At 42.7% G+C, this 20,684-nt stretch overlaps 1 protein-coding gene across 2 annotated transcripts in view; it reads left to right on the plus strand.

Moving 5' to 3' along the window:
• The window catches only part of LOC119646808 (small conductance calcium-activated potassium channel protein), an 818,793-nt gene that overhangs the window by 377,775 nt on the left and 420,334 nt on the right, over nt 1-20,684 (plus strand). The window contains exon 1 of one of the 2 annotated variants that reach the window (XM_038047404.1): nt 16,101-16,138. The exons of the other annotated variant lie outside the window; for it this stretch is intronic. The gene's annotated coding sequence lies outside the window, so the exon portion shown is untranslated. Of the gene's footprint in view, nt 1-16,100; nt 16,139-20,684 lie in introns of those variants that run through there. 2 annotated transcript variants of the gene reach the window in all.

The following is a 20,684-nucleotide window of genomic DNA, read 5'->3' on the forward strand; positions in this document are numbered from 1 at the left end:
CACGGACCAGCCCCGGTTTCCAGCCTTACGGGAACACGTATCGACGCATGGCCCATATTCGATCTGGAGGAAAATCGCCTGGTGGTCGCTGTGAGTATAATGCTCACTGACAAACCATGTCATTCTCCTCGCCAATGTGGTACTCACATATGTCAGATCGACTATTGAGCCCGACCCTGTCCCACGAAAAGTGGAAACGTTTCCCGTGTTGGCAAGCACCAAATCTAGCTCCGCAAAAGCCTCGAGCAGGATACGGCCCACGCGTTGAAATCACCAGCTATGATCTTGGGGTTTCGAGTTCTTGCATCCGAGACTAGCATACCTAGCATTCCTTCGAATTCTGTTATCGTCGCGCTTGGTGGAGCATAGCAACTATATATATAGATACCAGCTATTTTTGCCCTGACGAATCCAACTTCTGCAAACTCCATCACTTCTTGAATGGCCTGATTTCCACACGCCCATATTGCCGCCTTGCCAGTTTCATCTGCAGTCCAGGCACCGCTCTTATTGTTGCGATAGGGCTCGCTGATTATGGCAGCTTCGATTCGCTTCTCATAGATGGTCTGCGAGAGAAGGTCTTGCGCTGCCTCGCAGTGGTTGAGGTTGATTTGTATCAACCTCATTTTTTACTGCATTCAAAGCTGCTGCTGCCTGCAACGTACCGGCAGTCGACGCCCTTTTTTTCCTTGCAGAGCATGCATTCAGGCTCAGCCTTGCATTCCCTGAACATATGGCCTTCTCTCCCACACTTTCTGCAACATTTTGACCTGTCACAGTCACCGGTGCATTTCGCTGCTATGTGGTCGAATTCCAGGCATCTAAAGCAGCGCTTAAGGGATACCTGCTCCCTAAGTCGGCAAACGACCCAACCTATTTTTACTTTCCCAGTCGCCAGCAGTTTGAACGCTGCTTCAGTTGGTAAGCTTATGGTTGCCGTTTGCGTGCCTCCGTTTGCCTTCCTCAGTCCCCTGATTGCGGAATCTTGCAAGCCAAGTGGTCCGAACTGCTTTTCTAAGGCGTCACGGATATCCTCCTTCGTCGTGATTTCGTCAATGTCCTTACATTCTATGACAAGCTCCTGCTTTCTGGCCCGTACTTGAGCTTCTTCTCCTAAGGACTTCTCCACCTTGCCGAGGAAATTTTCCACCGTTTTGCTCCAGCATCAAGTCTCCTTTCTGGGAGCGTCTGATTCGGCTGACGTTTTCTCCAAGGTCCATCAGCTCAGGATCGGATTTGACCTTCCTAAGGATATCGGCGTAAGTCATATCCCCTTTTTTGGAGATGATGATTAATTCGGGCCGTAATCTTCTTTTCTGCGTCGTATTTTTCCTTCCGCCAACCTTGGTCCCTTTTGAAGGCTTTGCCTCCCTTGGGTCAATTGGAGCCGGCGCCGCAGTTTCCACGATGTTGGTAACTTTGTTTCCCTTGCCTTTTGCCGGTGAGAGGCCTTTTTGCCTTTTCGCGTCCTGTGAGGATCCGAAAGAATCGTTCGCACACTCTCTACTCCTCTTCTCAAGTTTACCGCCTTTTGGATTTTGAGGGGGTGTCACTTGTGTTGCCTGGGTGACGCTTGATTTCTTCGAGGCGTTTTTTTCTTCCTTGGCACCATTGGATAGTACCCGAATGGTACGGACCATGTTTTTGATGGCCTGGTGCACGTTGTGTTTGTCCTTAATAAATTCAGACAACTCTACTATTTTACCTCCGAGTAGGGCAAACGATGATTCTTCCGGACTCTGACATAGCACCTCCACTTGGTTTTCACATTGGGCGCTTACGTACTTATTAGCCTTCCGAGAGCTTCCCTGATTTCCTTCCTTCATCAAAGTTGATTTCGGAGGAGATCGCACTATCGTCGAGCTTCTCTTAAATGGATCAACCACTTAGTCCTGCGACATGTTTCGACCAGGTGTAGTTACCCCGCTATGGGCTAATAACTGACCAGTTTGTGCCCCATCTTTTCTTGGGTTTTGAACAGGCGTTCTCGGGAGTGATGTACTCCTTTTAAATGCCTCTTTCTCCAGGCTACTTATAGTATTTGATGCAACGGTGGCCAAGTAATCCACCACCGAGGCACTGCAGTCGAGGGATATCGACGGCCGGGAGCCTGCTTGCCCACTCCCAAAAGCCGCCGGTACTGGGTTTCCGAAGCCCTGCACCGTAACTTTATTCTCCTTCTGTTCCTCCATGTTTGGTTTTATTTCTGGGTATCCTTCCCATAGCCAATTTTTATCCACGGGCGGGCGTTTACTTCCCACCTACCCGGCCTGCGCATAAGCATGCCCATACACGCACACCTCCAAATGCGTATATGTACAGATTCCTACGCATCCGCCGAGCATTCCCTTATCCGCACGAAGGGACGCGCCTGATGGGAGATTTGGCAACTCCGCACAGGTCTGTCTGTCTGTCACAGCCGATTTATTCGGAAACGGCTGGACCGATTGTCACGAAAATTGGTAGGAATATGTGACCTACCGTTCCCTTTACATGCAGCAACTGACGCCATTTTGTGTTAAGTTTAAGGGAGGCTCCCCATACATGTGAAAAGAGGGTGCAACATTTTTTTTCATAGAATGCAGCCATGTGGGGTATCAAATGAAGTACTTTAGTACTTTTTGAAACTGGTTCAATATTTGATATTGGGTGAAACATAGCGGAGTGAGGGCTCAAAATATGACCATCAAAAAGGGTAACAGGTCTCGTTCTCAGAACCTATCCAACTGAAAAATCTGAAAAAAATCGCAGTAGTGCATCTCTACGAAATCTAGGCCTCAAAATATATCCGGTTCCGATATCTGCAGAAATAAAGTCAACAATAGTATAAATTTATTTATCCGGCACCCCCCTTATGTTCATCGCAGAAGTACAAAATTTAGCATAGCATAGGTATAATGAAGAATATGGTGCACAATTTGGTCAAGTTTGAAGAAAATCAAACTATTATTAACAAAGTTATAGGGGGTAAAACTTTACAATTTTTCGTGAATTTAGTGCCCTCTGCAACCTGCATGACGCCAGCATCACATATTAATTCGTGAATACCACAACGAAGTAAGTTCGTATGAATTGGGTGGAAAAGGATTATTTTGTTTTAGTTTTTTAGTCATTTGTATATGAATATCAATTATTCCAACGAGACATGTGTGTATGTAGGTATATAGTATATGCGTGCTAATGGACTTTGGGGATAGTGCCTAATTCAGATAGATATAAGAAGTAAATCGGAAATATGGGTACGATCAATTTATATAAGTGCCTATATGTGTACAGTATTCGAAAATAGGCAGTTTGTTTGTTTAGGGTGAGTGTAACATCTACGGCTGTAATATGTACGTATGTCTCGTAGTTTTGTAGCTGTATACGGATAGAAAAATGTGCGTTGAAATTCCCTAGATAAGATGAACACAAAACGTTTATACCAGAAGCGCGAGTTTCCGGTATTCCGACTTGTTTATATTTGATGTTGGTTAAATTGTTCGCATTTGCTAATAATATTAAACTCAGAGTGTGAAGCGTATGAAGTTGACTATTTCAATACAGTGCTTTCCATCATATGATTTATTTAAATTACTTTCTAAAAAATAGAGGTCAATAGAATTTTAGCTATGTGACACGGAACTGTCCGGCTCATCGCTCCTCATATCTTCTTCTTTTTCTTCAGCCTTCATTTCACAAGCGGGGTCGGCTCGTCGTGATCGGTTTTGTCATTTTATTTTATCAAATGCCAGATCAGGATGTAATCGCGAGACCTTTAAATCCCCATCCTGTGTATTATGCCACCATTGTTTTGGCCTGTTTTTTGGTTGCTTGCCATTGACTTCGATGTTCTGACCACTACTGGTTGTTGAATTCTCTTAAGCGTGAATTACGTGACCACACCATCGAAAACGCCTGTCTTGCAGTTTTTCCACGATCTGTGCAAACCCATATCGATCGCGGATATTCTCATTTCAGACGTGATCAAAACGTGTCACGCCACCAGTGCAATGCAACATCTTCGTCTCCATTACCGCAAGACGCCGTTCATTGTCCTTTATAGTCAATACTCAAACTATAGAGAGCGGCAGACGGACGACATTCCTGTAAATTTTAGATTTGCGACATGCGCTGATACGTCGATCACAAAGAACACCAGTTGGGGAATCCCACTTCATCCAGGTGCCGTTAATGCTTGAAACAATTTCATTACGCAGTTCTCCATTGGCTGGTAGCATTGACTGGAGATATTTAAATCGCTCAGTTCTTTCAATGGCAGTAATCTGCCCCTCCGGATATTTAAATCGCTGAGTTCTGGCAATGGCGGTAACCTGCCCAGAACTGAGCAATTTAAATATCTCGGGTCAATGCTATAAGTCAATGGAGAACTACGTTATGCTCCTCACATAGGGAAACACAAAACCTTTTATACTTGTGGCGTCAAGCTTCGGGTTTCCCGACTTGTTTATATCTGATGTAGGTTAAATTGTTCGCATTTACTAATAACATTAAACTCAGAGTGTGAGGCGTATGAAGCTGACTATTATCAATACAGGGCTTTCCATCAAATTATTTATTTAAATCGTTTTCTAAAAAATAGAGAGGAATGGCATTTTTAGCTATGTGACACGGAACTGTCATGCACTCGTCGCTCCTCACATCTTCTTTTTTTTCAGCCTTTCTCCCGTTCACAAGTGGGGTCGGTTCGTCGTGATTGGTCTGGTCATTTTATTTTATCTAATGCCTGATCTGGATGTAATCGCTAGGCTTTTAAATCCCCATCCAGCGTATCAAGCCACCGTTGTTTCGCCGGCCTTTTTTCGCTTAATATTGATTTCGATGTTCAGACCAATATTGGTAAGTGAATTCTCGTAAACGCGAATTACGTGACCATACCATCGAAAACGCGTCACTCGCAGTTTTTCCACGATCGGGTCAAACGCATATCGATCGCGGATATCCTCATTTCAGATGTGATCAAAAGGTGTCACGCCACTAGCCCAAAGCAACATCTTCGTTTTCATTACCGCAAGACGCCGTTCATTGTCATTCGCGCTAACGAGCATTCACTTGCCAAGAACTGTCTGAACATATAAGTCAATGAGGAAATTTCCAAAAAGCCGGGCGAACTAACCGTGGCTCGATACATTAGATAGTGATTTGAGTCTCGCGGTAGTGGTGTTTGTGTTCTATTTTAAAGGCTTTGAGAAAAACAAACCCTTATAAAAACCCGTTTGTTGCCTATCTGTTTTTTTTTCTTTTTTGAGGAGTTGGTAGTCTTCGAAAGACACTGACCTGGACAAACCATCACAAGGTATTATATTAGTGTGTGGAATGGAGGTAGCTTGGTCTCCTTTCTTCAATTCGCAGCATTCGTAACCACGCTTTTTTCGTCTCCTCCGATAGTACTAGCAACTCCCGTAGAGTTTCTCCTCTATTCAATGAATCTGGGACAGGGTAAGAATACGTGCTCCGGGTCCTTTAGGACCCCTCGCAGTTTCGACAGTCGGGTGAGGCGTGCGAAATTCATATTATTGCATTTCTCCAGAATCTATTATTTGTGCGATACAAAAGATTGTATCACTAGCTCAGAAGGTAATGAGACATTTGACCAGAAAAGAGCAGCGACGCCGCTGTGTGGGTCAGAACCATTCTGTGTAGTCGGACACGAGTTCGCGGCTTCTGCACGAAAAGCGAAGAGAAACGGCTGAGGAAGCTGGGCGAACTTTGTAGAGGTGGGACAGTCCATAGTGTTGATGGGGAGATGTGAACCGAAGTGCCGGCAAGATTGTTTAAACCTCACCAAAAAAAGTCTCCAGTATCAGTAATCGGGATGCGACCTTGAAAGAATATCAGTCTTCCTTCGGTTTAGGTTGGTACCCGATACGCTAGTTCTCCTGGGCATCCTGAAGGTTGTCCTTCTTGCATCTGGATGTCCAGATGGAGAGCAGTCAATTCTAAAAGAATCTTTAGAGCCTTTGGCGATGTTTTCATTACCCTACTGATACGCACACAAGCTACTTGCCCCAGCCGCAAAAGGGTCGGAACGGCTGGTTTGACGGTGAATATAAGCTAGCAACGGAACAGAAGAATGCTGCATACCGAGTAATGTTGTATTCTCAAAGAACGCGGGCACGCACAGAGACTTATCACGAGCTCCGTCGAGCGGAGAAGCGACTTCACAGACCAAAAAAGAAGCCTGGGAGAACCGACAGATCTGCGAACTCGAAAAGTACAGGGAGCGAACGCACCAGACGTAGAAGTTTTACCAACAAGCCTTGCACACCTCGACGTTGATCCTGCCGAAACAAAGAGGGAAATCTGATTTCCGACAGAATGGGTATATTGGAGCGATGGGTTGAGTACTTTGATGAACTACTGAATAACCAGCACATCGGCGAGTTGGAGGTCCCACCAACTGAAGACGACGGACAAATACTGCCACCACCAAGTTTAGGAGAAACAGTCCGTGCAATTTCTCTGCTTAAAAGTCATAAGTCGCCAGGAGCCGATGGAATTACAGCCGAATTGGTTAAATATGGAGGCGACTAATTACGCCAATTGGTTCATCAACTTGTACTCAAGGTATGGGACAGCGAATCAATATGCCTGACGATTGGTAACGAGGCATTATCTGTCTCATACATAAAAGGGGAGATATCACACAGTGCAGCAATTATAGAGGTTTCACGTTGCTGAGTACAATCTATAAGATATTCTCCGCCATATTGCTAGGCCGGATAGCCCCATACGCCCACAACATCATTGGACCATGCCAAAGAGGCTTCACTCCAGGCAAATCAACAACAGATGAGATTTTCTCTCTGCGGCAAGCGATGGAAAACCTGTTGGAATATGGACATCAGTTGCACCATCTCTTCATCGACTTTAGAGCCGCCTATGATAGTATAGCCAGGGTAAAACTGTACACGGCGATGAGAGAATTTGGTATCCCGACGAAATTGATAGGACTGACTAGGCTGACCCTGACCCTCGAGAAAGCGATCCGTGATGCTGAGGTAAATGCGATGAGTACGATCCTCTTTAAGTCCACCCAACTACTGACCTATACTGACGATGTCGACATCATGGGAAGAACGACTCCAGACGTACAAACTACCTTCATCCAGATCGACTAGACGGCGTGAGATTTTGAACTGCACATCAATGAAGGCAAGATAAAATATATCGTGGAAACGTCAGCAACAAAGACGAGAAAGTGATCCGTGATGATGAGGTAAATGCAAGAGGTACGATCCTCTTTAAATCCACCCAACTACTGGCCTATGCTGACGATATCCACATCATGAGAAGGACGACCCGAGAATTAAAAACTGCCTTCATCCAGATCGAGCAGGTGGCGCGAGATCTTGGGCTGCACATCAATGAAGGCAAGACAAAATATATGGTGGCAACGTCAGCAACAAAAACTAGCCAACCGACAGCATCAAACCGCACTGGTCAAACGGGAAGAATAAAGGCAGGAGAGTACAACTTTGAGATCGTTGATAATTTCTCCTATCTAGGGTCGAAAATCACAACCGATAACAGCTACGAGGATCAAATCCGCGCACGGTTGTTGACAACTAACAGAGCCTATTTCAGCTTACAAAAACTGTTCCGCTCGAAACGTCTCACCATAGGGGCAAAGCTCTTACTGTACAAGACTATGATCTTGCCAGTCCTCATGTATTCCTCAGAGACTTGGATTCTTTGGAAGAAAACCTGGAAACTCTTGGCCGCATTCGGGAGAAGAATCCTCCAAAGAATTTTTGGCCGTACATGATGGACGATTCCGTAGCCTACATAACGACGAAATTTATGAGCGATACCATGACTGTCCGGTTGTGGAAAAAATCCGGCTCATTAGGTTACGGTGGGGGGGGGGGGGCGGTCAAACAATCCGTATGGATGAGGATGATCCAACCCGGAAAGTCTATAAGGGCAATATCTATGGTAGAAAAAGAAGACGAGGCAAACCCTGCCTAAGATGGAGCGATGACGTAGGTCAGGACGTCAGACAGATTTTAGGGATATCGAGTTGGTGGACCTCGGTGCAAAATCGGGATGTCTGAAGTTCCTTATTAAGGCAGGTCTAGACCGGATACCGGTTTTTGCACCGTTGATTCTTGATCATCATCATCAACGGCGCAACAACCGGCATCCGGTCTAAGCCTGCCTTAATAAGGAACTCCACCGTTGATTCTGCTGCCTTCCATTCTATCTGCCCAGTTTACGGCCCTATAGGGAATCGTTGGCCTTATTTTAGCAGTGTATATCCAGTGCAGCAATTTAATCAAACTAGAAATCAATCAACTGCAGAAGATAATTTTGGGAATGCTTTCCACTAAACGCTCTACCTCTCTTGCAAAGGTTTGTATTGTTTTATTCTTTGTATTACTGTAGGATGTCTGTTTTCAATAATTTATTGGCTCACCATTCTGCGCTACTTATTTCGCCCTCCTATTCCTGTTCCATTGTTTTGGCGGAAACACTGAGACACAAGGTATGCCCTGCGGCCATAATCATCCTCCGAGTTGATAAATACGATTTTTTCGGACCTTTTTTCGGTCTGGTTATGGATTCCAATCAACATATACGCACGTTTTATCTTCTAAACCATTTTTTTCGGAGGCTGGCAATTGTTGGAATATCGATATACCATAATTCAACCAGTATGTATTACTTGGCACCTCAGACATTAGGAAAGTTGGTATTAACAATTAAGACGCCTCAACAATTTAGCTCCCTGCAGAAGTTAGGTTATATGGAACCTTAGGACCATTGAAAAATTTGGCAATGAACTTTAATTGAATAAAGTATGATTGAGTAAGGATTTTTGATTTGATCTTTCCAAATCCAATAACTTTCCTGACTTGGTGACGTTATGTTGTGTTCCTGTCACAATATTATAGAGTGAGAGGAAGTCTGTACACATGAACACGAACAGATATATTCGTTGAGCACGAATTACACGTGGCAAGAATTTATCGATTCCTATGTTATTATCATAAGAAAAGAAAGCCGATATTGGAGGCGAGAGTCATAACAGGATAAAAAGTAATACGGAGAAAATTGAAATGTATACAAGCGATAGCGAACTTGACATTTATACTTCACCTTGGAAAGATGAGTTGCACTATCTTCCTCAACTCAGATTGTGGCGTCTGTCTGTGTCTGCTTACACGGCAGTACGCTGAGAGAGCATAGCAGCATCATTTCCGATTCCCGCAATCCGGCTTATATCAAGATACTAATGTCAATCGAAAACAGAGTTTCCATCGAACAGAAATACTTCTTTGAATCGAAACACATTACAGACATTATTAGCTACAAATATGTATTTCTACCTAATAATGTCTACAAGGTAAGGTCGGCTTCGACTTTGCTGACGTTACCTTGTTCGGAAGGCCAGTCCCTGACATAAAAAATGAGTCCCTTAATGCACATGCTTCTGGCAATTACAAGGACATCAATCAAGGTTAGAATAATTGAGCTTAGGACAGAATCCCTAGAGGATAAAATGTTCAGATTTTAGAAAACATGATTGCAAGGATGCCCTTGTGATGATAGGTACATAGGCGACGAGCAGAATGAGTAGGGTAAAGGAATATGTTTCTCTTTTGTTCTAATTCCCCAAAAGTATTTGATGTGGGAGGTGCTTTGCTCTTTGTTTGCTATTTCAAAAGTTAGCTAGTTAGTCCTGTTGGTTGGCGAGAAACTTGCATTTCTCCTCTACCATACAGCCCTAAGTGTTCCTGGAGCGACCCACTTGTCGACCAATTTGGAAGAACGGATTCCACTGCACGGCGTAGTCAGCAATGGAATTATCGCCCTTATTTTATGCATGACCTATCCATTGCCACTACCATCTTCTGATCAGCTTATCCACGGGTTACCAACGGACCAGCGTATCCCGATGACACGTCGCAGATAGGTGTTAACGAAGGCTTGAGGCGGAACCAAAGCAACTAATACTATCCCACAATTGAATGCATTCCTTCCTAGCCTCTTTCCAATCAAACAAGATATATTGTATAATTATACGCCAAAAACATTCCAAGTTTTACATCCCGTCATTATGGACACTTCTAACAGAGTAAATATTCAGTTTCTTGTATACGAAAGTGGCTTCACTTTTTTGGAAAAATACGTGTTATCGGTATTTGCTTGGTTTGTTAGCTTCCTTTGGTGTATCGTTGCTTGTTTTCAAATGGCTATCATCTCAATTGTAAATTCAATTTCATGATGCTACACTATTTCTGGTTCGGTAGAAATACAGTATTCTGTTCTTTTCGGTCACTTCTATAATTTAAGCTACCAACGTTCTTATATAGTTGCGAAGATTGTAAAAGTCTCTGTTCTTGCCCACGAAGGAAAGCCATGTCATTGGCAAATGTTTACATCATCCAGTGCTTGCTACTGGCATGTTCTTGACAAAAACACAGACAAATGGCCAGAGGGCGCTGTCTTGATGACCACCGACAGAGGCATGAAGTAAATTGGATATATCTACCACACTTTAACTTTACTCTTTGGGTCGCGGTAGAGCAAATCGACCCAGTGTACGAGTTCTTCTTGTACTAGGTACTGCAGAGCATATCAGATGAGTTCGTGTGACATGTGCTACTATATTTTCTGAGCCTTGTTAATTGTTCTCTTAAGTGAAATTCAATGTTTTGCCTGATCTCAGCATTGTGTTTTAACTTCATCGGAGGTTGCACTGATCATATTCCTTCAAACCCTCTTCGTTTATCGGGGCTGGAAACGAGCACGTTATATAAATAACTTTAATAGAACCAACCTTCTGCACATTACTTCTATAGGATAAGGAATTGGGAACCGAACCTACAGTGGTCTGGTTTCAATCCTGCTAACATTTCCTCCCGAATTTTCAAGATAGGAGTGGGTTTTCACCTTGCACTGTGTCTATGTATTATACACTACTAGTGCTGGAAACGATGTTCACTTCGTCGCAGATTTTCATTTTCTCTTTCCTTTTAATCTTATTGGCTCAACCCTAGTTCAACCGTCAAGTAACTTGTGATTGGAGGTCATTTCCGTGGTTGGAGGACACTGTTTTCTCACTTGCCGAGGTTTTAGCCTCCTCCCTCAAAGTAGGTGTCACGCCTTTTTGTTTTTTGGAGACTTGTTGGTTCCTCGTTTTAGCGAATGCTCTTTTTCCTTCGATTGACTAATACTAGGGCTTTGTTTCGACCTTTTTGCATCTTTTTGCAATTTATTGTTATGGGTCTAACAATCGTCGCGATTGGTTGGTGCACGTTGTGCTAGTCTTCATTAAGTTCAGGTTGGTCAACAATTTTGGTAACAACTAAAGATAACTCTCTCAGGCTAAAATTCTAATCTTTCGTCTTTTCCTGCACCGGAGTGACTTCCATTAATGTTTTCGTGCATTGTTGAGGGAGCTCCTTTCGCCCATGTCTCTGTCTTGCATATTGGAGATTTTCGGATCGGATCGTGCGTAGCCTCCTACGGTCCCTTGCACTCGGATGCGATTGGTTTCTCAGCGGCTTGTAACGCCCACCTTTCTTCTGCGCTGTTGTCAGGGGTGTTTTTGGGAGCCACGAATTGAGCTTTCCACACTTCCTTTTCATTGCTGCTTGTATTGTTCTGGAAATCCTTTCCATAGCTATTTTCGTCCACCGGTGGCATTTTCCTACCACCTACCTGACCTGAGCATAAACACATCCATGCAAGCATACCTGAAAATGCGAACATGCGCGCGTTTCTACGCATTCACTGAGCATCCCCGTATCTGCACTAAGGGCCGCACCTGATGGAAGATCTGCTATTCCCGCACAGGTTTGCCTTCCTGTTACTGTACTTTTTGAAAAACGATTATAGCGATTAACATGAAATTCGGTGGGAAGGCTGGAACTGTGAACACCAATGCATCCTGCATTGAGTTTAAGGGGCGACCAATAAATACAAAATGGGGTGTATATTTCTTTCATCAAATATAAGAATGTGGAGTTTAAAATCAAATTGGTATTTTTCATGGTCAGTTTTAGTTTTGACATTAATTCTAAAGGGAGGGAGTGCAGCGCTAGAAAGTGAGCACTTATTTCACGGGGAATCTCGAAAAAGCTGAACAAAAATTTTAAAGCGACCCTATAGGGGCTTCAAAATACCTTCCCCATCGATATGTAGTCAAATAAAGTTAATAAAAGTATATTACAATGTATTTTGGAAATTGTGTGAAACCCCCTTAATAATAATAATCCTTGGTGCGTAAATTAATTCAACCAAAAATACCGAATATTAATATCTCTTTAAAGCGAGTAGTCTGACGTGAGGTTCAACGTGCAAGGTGCAAAGGGAAAAGTTTGGGATGATAAAATGTTGTTTGAATGGATACAAAAAATGGGTAAAGCACCGAGGCAGATCGAGATAATTATCAACAATTCTACCTAATTCTTGAGGACTCTTGTGTCCCTATATTTTCCACTCTCTTATGGATGGCCAAAATAACATCTCAACCGCAAATTTTGTTTGCTTGATGTGTGCAGGAAAACAATGCATTATCAAACGAAAAAGCATCCATCGAGTTGCTCCTTGTCGTGGAGTGTTAGGTAATCAGAACAAAAGGAATCACGACAATTCAATCTTTCTCGCTTGGGATCCAAAAAAGGAAAGTGAGAATGAAACATTGAGGGCGTCACTTCACCCTGACGAGGAGGAAAGAATAATAAACTGTTAAAATAAATCATAAAGGTAGGGGAAGACATTCTCCAGAAGCTCGGAAGGCTATACCTCGAACTTATAGGTAAAAGGTCCGTGAAATGAAACGCATCTATCACAAGTTTCTTGACGATAAAACGCTCGCCAATTGGCAAATTTATAAGAATACCAACCGCGAAACAAGGAAAGCAGTCGCTGCCATTCGAGCAGTCCACTATAAAAATCTTTACGATAAACTGCCAAAAGCCGAAACGAACCCACACAGGATATCGAACGCTTCTGTTGCGTTAATGGTAAGAACGAAACGTTGCTTACCGACCGTCGGGCTGCAACGGATAGATGGCGAGAACTTCGAGCAGATTTCATCCTCTATTTCCACAATAATTGTCGACATTTGGAGCAGTTCCACCTGTCAGCGCAACTGAAGTCGAGGAAGCAATAAAACGAATGAAATCGGGGAGAGCCACACGACCTGAAAACATCGCATCTGAGCTTTTTTAAAGCGAAGAGTTGGGGTCCAAGTCCAGCAGAATATTCAAATTACCGCCCGATCCGGTTATTTTCCCATATCATGAAGGTTTTTCAACGCATTCTTGACAACCGTATTTGCGAAGTCGTTGAAATAACCGTGAATTAAGCCGGATTTGTCAGGAACTGCGGAGCTACTGACGCAATCCAGACTGCGCGCTTACTCTTTACATTACATTTCTGGATCTGGAGAAAGCGTTTGACTGTGTGCCACACAAACTCATCTGGTGTGTTCTACGGCACCAATTAGTGCTAGAAGAACTCGTGCGCTGGGTTTGACTGCTCTACCACGATCCTAAAAGTAAAGTTCGAAGTGTAGTGTAGTGTATCGAAACCGTTTCCTGTCTCTGTTGGTGTTCATCAAGGAAGCGTCCCAAAACTGAGCGATTTAAATGTCTCGTCTGCGTCATGAAATTTCTTCACACATTAGCGCAACCTGGATGAAGTGGCGTACCACAACTGGTGTTCTTTGTGATCAATGTATCAATGAATATCTCAAATCTAAAATTTACCGCAATGTTGTTCGTCCTGCTACTCTCTATGGTTCTGAGTGTTGGCCGACTATAAAAGATGATGTCCGGGCGTCTTGCGGTAATGGAGACGAAAATGTTGCGTTGGACTAGTGGCGTGACATGTTTTGATGACATCCAAAATGAGGAGGTTGTACCGATCGTAGATAAACTGCGAGAGAGGGGCCTTCGATACATACAACACAACAACACACAAGATTGTTCTGAGCTTCGAAGCTGATGGTAAACGACCAAAAGACTGGCCGAAACAACGATGGCTGGATACGCTGAATGGATATTTAAAAGCCTTGCGATTGCATCCAAATCAGGCTTTTGATAGAACCAAATGGCCAAACCGGTCACGACGAGCCGATCCCACCTGTGAACGGGACAAAAGGTGAAGGAAAAGAAAAATATTCTAGAAATCGTAAATTTATTAGCTTAACAAATACTTTGAAACCTGAAGAATATGAGGGAATAAGTCAAATTTCGAGAAAATAATTTTTCGATAGAATTCCGATTTTATCCCATAACGTCCTGGCTGGCTTTTTGATAGCTATGGCGTCTTTGAACGCATTTTTCCCGTAAAATGATTTTTTAAAACGGCAAGCAGTGTATCTCGAACAATTTTCAGTATTTCAATATTTCATTCTCTAGTTATACTGATTTAGACTAAATTAATTTTTTTTTGTTTAGTTCCAAATCGGAACTAGTTATACCGTGTGGGGCAGCATATCTCAAATTCGACAGGCTTTGGGAGAATTGCGCCATCTTTACACATATCTATACAAAAATTTGCTGCAATATACTTAAATATATGCGTAATTATCACTCCTACTTGTTTTCCTTTATAACCTTTCCTCCACTCCCAAAAAAAAATCCCAAAAAAGGAGGCTTTTTTGTAGGCATTTACGATGGTGTTATACCTTAAGGAGTTGCGATATTTTTACAGTGGAAAACAAACGATTTTTTTTAAATTTTGTACAGTTGCCTCTACATCACGAATTTCCGTCTGCAATACCACCAGATTTAACGTTAATAGCACTGGAGTTGAATTGCATATTTGTAGTGCTAATTTTAAAAATGATTGAACTGAAAATGTTTATATATATTACTCAGATTTTGTTGATTACTGACAACTTTGAATCTTAAAATCTGATAACATTAGGTCCCAAGTAATCATTAAAAATATTTCTCAGGTAACAATGTTTCATAAAAACATATTTAATAGCGACCAAATTATTCCTGTTCAGACGATTAACATCGCTTTGTGTACGTGCACCCATTTGCACGTTCCCCTGAGAAGAATCTGTAGCACGTCCACCTTATGTTACTAAAAACACCATACGCCATTCATTCAGATCAGAGAAAACCGCATCTTTAATCCGGGGTTCTACTGTTATTCGAAATTATCGCATTTTAATACAACAAAAAGAAAGCAGAAATGCAACATGATACTTAAATTAACAGTTTGTACAAGGATAGGAGAACTTTTGGGTGCAATTCGTGTGTTTGAACAAAAGTTTCAAAACCCTGGAAGTAAACCCCTTTTTACGAGCCACTTTCTTAGCTACATCATCCTTTTACATCTCTGAAGTGTTTTCCCGGTTGAAATACTGCTGGTTACATCGCGCAGTGCGGTTCGAAAACTAGGTCAACTATTATCTTAATTTTTTAATGACGTCAATCTATATGAACCCGGCAGGTTGAAAATATGAGCAACGCGGTGCTATTTTCTCGTTTATTTTTGTTTGGAGTCTCATCGTTGCATCGTAGTCAGTAGGAGCGCTACATGGGTTGGAGCTACACAAGTTATCATTGGGGCTTCTATGAAAATTTTACAATGTACCCTGAGGGTGAGAGCTGGTGGCGCTGGGGCGGCAGTCAAACAGTCATAAATGCTGGTACACAGAGACAAAAAGGAGAAGTCATGGAACAAAAGCTTCTCCTCAGATTATAAGTGCCTTTTGCATAATTCATTTCCCTTAATCTGCCCAAGCTCCTGCTTTATGTTCTCGCATTTCTTATGGATGAATGAGAGAATCGCTTTGAATGACAAGCCCTGACATTGTATAGTTTCATATCTTGCAGCTCTTTGGGGAAGGTCGTTTGAGAAGGTAATGAAGGTAATGAAATTATCGATTTTCCATGTAACTTGGCACTTTGGCAGAATACTCATATGCTGAAATCTACTTTCAAAATATATTTTTACTTTTTTTTCGTCCCTTTTTGTGAAAGACTTCCGATCGACTTTTGGCAGATCTGAAGATGAAATTTATTTCTGTACAGGGCAATATCCGGAATTCATTTACATATTTTTGATTAAAATTTTATGATGAAAGATTGGTTTACTTACGATTTTCTTCTTTCTTTTTACAGGTAACAGCATTTGCATGGATGAATTTTGCTTCCCGGGGGTATGTAGATGTTAATACTGTTTTATCTGATAACTGCACAAGGTAGCGCAAAGTGGATGTTTTAGTTTGAATCCTGTGTAAGCTTTACATTTAGGCGATAATTAAAATGAAACATTTTTTTAAATTTAGGCTTAGGTATGATAAATGAAATCTCGAATCTGCTTCCCACGTTCGTGCTCTTTTCAGCACATTTTCAATAATTTTAGGTAGAATTTCACGTGCTGTTTATTCATATAAACATTTCTTTCAAATATCCCTAAAGAAAAGAGCCTGGGGCGTAATCAGCTCTATGCGTCAGTATCATTGACTACCCTGAAGAGTCCGGTATGTCTCCATGTTTTTGGAGCTACCGGTGAGGATGGCTCTCTAGGGTTGTCACTAAAAACGAATTAAGGGCCAGTGCCTCGATGCTACAGGTGTAAAAGTTTGGTGTACTCTTTATGTTGAATATTTGGATGTCATGCATTCCATTTGCGTCTAGTATGTAATTTATGTGCATATAGTTTCTCACACTACTCATCCTAGCGTAACATTAATATTTTGTCTTCAAATACAGTTTTTAGACCTTGCTCTCTTGCACATAACCCAAACACGATGCTTGATTTTGAGACTATCACCAACCCGGGTGTAATTGGTTTTATTTTTCTTACAATTAATAACGAAAATTGGCTCCGTATTTTTGTAACAGTGATTTAATGATGTAAATGGAACCATATAGTTCTAAGTTCCTGAGACGCTTCGCTGCTACAACCATAGCTTCTGTTTTCTTCTGTCTGTATGAAAAAGGAAGATGGAACGTGTGTCGAGAATGAGGAGGACAAGGTACATCTGCTTTTCAAAACTTTTTTAACCGGAGTCTTACTCCACAACCGAAAACGATTGCATTCTGCCAAACACCCCGAACAAAAGGGGGAGAAAGGAGAACTGGAAACTAGCGAAAGAGGTATGCTCGGAAACTAGAGTAAGATTGGAAATGTTAAACTACAGAAATCACCCGGAGTAGATGGCATTTTCCCAGCACTAATCCAGAAAGGCCTTGAAATAATTTTCGGGTCTCTCCTAAGAGTGGTAACGGGTAGCATAGCCTTCGGATGTGTAGCAAGGGCGCGGAGACCGGCAAGAGTAGTTTTTGTTCCGAAAGCGGGTAAAAATCCTTTCTACCCTAAATCTTGTACGTTGGGTTTGTACTCAAAACCATGAGAAGGTCATAGGCAACTATATTAGAACTAACGTTCTACATCCATGTCAGCACGTTTTCGAGCAGGATGGTCAACTGGATATAGTGCGGAATGCCATAGAAACCAAGGAAATAGTACTGTGTGCGTTTTTGAACATCAAAGCTGCGTCCGATAACACATCGTACACAGAGATACGAGATACCCTAATTCGCAAGGGAGTGGGAAACACCCTGGTCTTCTGGATGGGTAGAATTTTAGAGAGTAGGCAAATAGAAGTATCGACATTGTCAAGAACACTACACAGGGTTGTCCTCAAGGTGGGGTATTATCACCATTAATGTTGAGCATGGTTGTTGATGAACTCCTAGGAGAGCCAAAAACACTGGAAAGCAGGTCCAGGGTTACGCTCATGATGTTGTTTTAGTCTTTAGGGGCAAATATAAGGATACTCACTATGTGACAGAATCCAAATCGAACTGCGAATCACTAGTAACTAGTGCAGGAATGCGAGGCTGCGCATCAATCCAGCCAAGGCCAATGTTCCTTCATCATTGACTAGGAACTGCAACTTGATCATCTGAGATCCATTAGATTAGATGGCATGGAGGTGAAACGAATAATAATAAGGAGGTGAGACGAATAATAATACTACTACTCGGGAAGACATATGTCGAACAACCACAAAGGCTCTGATAACTTGCAGGTCCATAACAGGGAAAAGTGTGAATCCACCCCGAAAATGCTGCACTGCATAAACACTACAATAGTAAGGCCAATCATTACATATGGAACGATAATCTGGGCAGACAGAATGGAACTCAACACAACAGCCAGGGGGTTACACAAATTTCAAAGACTGGCTTATGTGTATATCAGTGGAGCAATGAAAACTTTTCCAAAGACATCCCTAGAGATCTTTTTGGGATTAAATCCTCTCCGTCTGCACAAATATTTGCAGGCGAGGAGGGCAATTTTCAGAATGGCCGGAAGTATTGGTGAAGCGGGGGGCTGCCTAAATCGAAGGAAAATTGAAATTCTTCCTAGACGGGATCCCGAATTACTGATACTAAGAGATAACATAACAAGGTTTCGGTAAGAAGTTTGAAACACGTTGCAATAAGAGGGCAAACTGGAATGCTATGGCATTTACATACTGTTAAACCAGCAACTGATTACCTAGTACATTGACTGATCCCCAACAGCAGAGGGAGCAAAAAAAAACGCACTTTGAACTAAAGGGTAAACACATCAGCATTATTTAGGTGGAAATATACGCCATAAACCGATCTGCCTCCTTCAACCTCGAAAGGAACTGTAGGGGGGCAGAATATTGCTATCCTAATGGCCAGCGAAGCGTCTATTAAGGCACTTAAGTAGAGCTGGGGTGGTGCGAGCCAGGCCCGCAGATTTGTATCTAACAAACAAGATGCTCACTTTACTTGGTCAAGTGTTACTATCTTGGATGTCAAAGCCCAGTCTTTTAGTTCAAGGCTATATGTCGCTATCGGCCCTGAGCCGAGATCTTGGATGCTGCCAGGAAAGCGCAGTAGTTGGAGTAGATGGTTTGAAGTTCTTTGATTACTTTCTCTCTATCTCTTGCTCTGTAAACGTAGGTTACTCAGCTGCTGGCTACGTTCTTTGACAAGCATCCACTTAAATTTCGAGCTGGTCTTAAGCAAATTAATATTTTCGCAAAAGCGTCTCCAAGATCGCTTAGCTGACTTTATCGTCCTCTTCAGAGCTAGTTGAGTCGGACTTTAATGCTCCGTTGAGGAGTATCCTCGTCGTTCTCCTCTGTTCTGAGTTTTGCCATGGTATTTTACTCTTCTTTCGTGTATTGAGTGGACAGTTCTCTTGGAAAGCTCCACTCATGCTAGCTTCAATTCCAGTTGTTGTTTCCTCAATTCCAGCAATGGCGCATTATGCCTCCCAGGGATCGTAACTTCGGTGGTCTATTCTGCTTTGTACGTCGCCTAATCTCTTGCGAATTCCAAAATGGAGTGGGCAGAGGTTTTCATCATGATATTCTTATACGAGGTATATATGTATGGTATATGTTTTTCAGTCATTGATCCGACGACTGAGTATTGCACTAATCACTGGTGAAAATTTATTTGGGAAATATCGGCGCTCAACTTCGCCTGTAATAGAGTTGGCGGCCTGTTTGTTTCCAAACCTTCTAAATATCCGGTGCAGCAACGCCGATAGTGAGGAAAAGCTTATCGGCTCTCTCTTTTGCCTCGCTGCCGTGGTTGATGTTACTCTCGACATCAGATTGTTCCAGAGCTTCAGCGCCAGTACTTTACACCTCTGTAGGCCAGAGGAAACACCTTTTGAACAGTGGCAGCTTAGAAACTCTCTTCAGGGCTAGTCGCATCACCTTATTCACATTGTTGATGGAGGAATATTACCTTACCTAGTAGTTTGTGCCTTCGTCGCAAATTTTAGCCGTAGTATTTCCTATAAGTGTGTAGTGATGGTAAGTTTTGAAAAATTGTCACGTTAAATTATGGTGAAATTCAAGGGAGTCCTGGAGGGTTTATCGTGAGCACCTGTCTGGAAGACTTAATCCCACGGTCTTCTTAAGACACGGATTGATTTTGTGACCACAATCAGAGCCCCGCTGTGACAAGCAACAACGGTACCAGCCTATAGCAAGTGCATGGCTTAGCATTCATACTGATGGATGCAAGACCTACCTAAATCTCTACCGAACTAAGGAGTACGGCACCCGTATTGAAACGCAACACTACGTCGAGGCCCGAAGGTCTCTTCTCGCTTGAGCATAACCAACAACCCCCACGAAACTCCCACTAGGGTGCCAACCGCAAACAACCGAGCTGTACTCACATACAACGGGAGTTCATCCGAAGTATGAGAGTCCAGGGGCTATCCCGGCTCCATGGTACCAGTATACTCCTGGGAGGTTTCCTCACCAAATTGCCACTTCAGATCTGATTCTGCTGATCGCCCTAATTAGGCCTTTGGAGCATTCGCTTACTGCATCACGGCCGGCAAGCTAAAGTGAATACAGCATCTCTCGGAGCCGCCACTATGGAGGTTCTCCTCGACCACTTGGTTTTCGTTTGGCCGGCAGGGTTGCCGCCCCGTCTTCCTTACCGCCACCTCTGAGCACCCGGCAAAAGTACAGATAAATCTCAAATAATGACTGTTCGACAAGATGTTGTTCAAAATCTACAAGAAAATGAATCCCCGCGCTTGGTTTAATGGTTTTGCCCCTCATTGGTCCCTGTCTTTGCATTTCTGGCATTGAAAATATATGTAGATTTGTCTTTCCTTATCTTTTCTCGTATGGCCTCTGCTGTATTTCGAGCGTGACCTCATTTTTTGGTAAATCACTCCTCGGT

Source organism: Hermetia illucens, chromosome 1 (assembly GCF_905115235.1).
Source record: "Hermetia illucens chromosome 1, iHerIll2.2.curated.20191125, whole genome shotgun sequence".
Taxonomy (NCBI): Eukaryota; Metazoa; Arthropoda; class Insecta; order Diptera; family Stratiomyidae; genus Hermetia; species Hermetia illucens.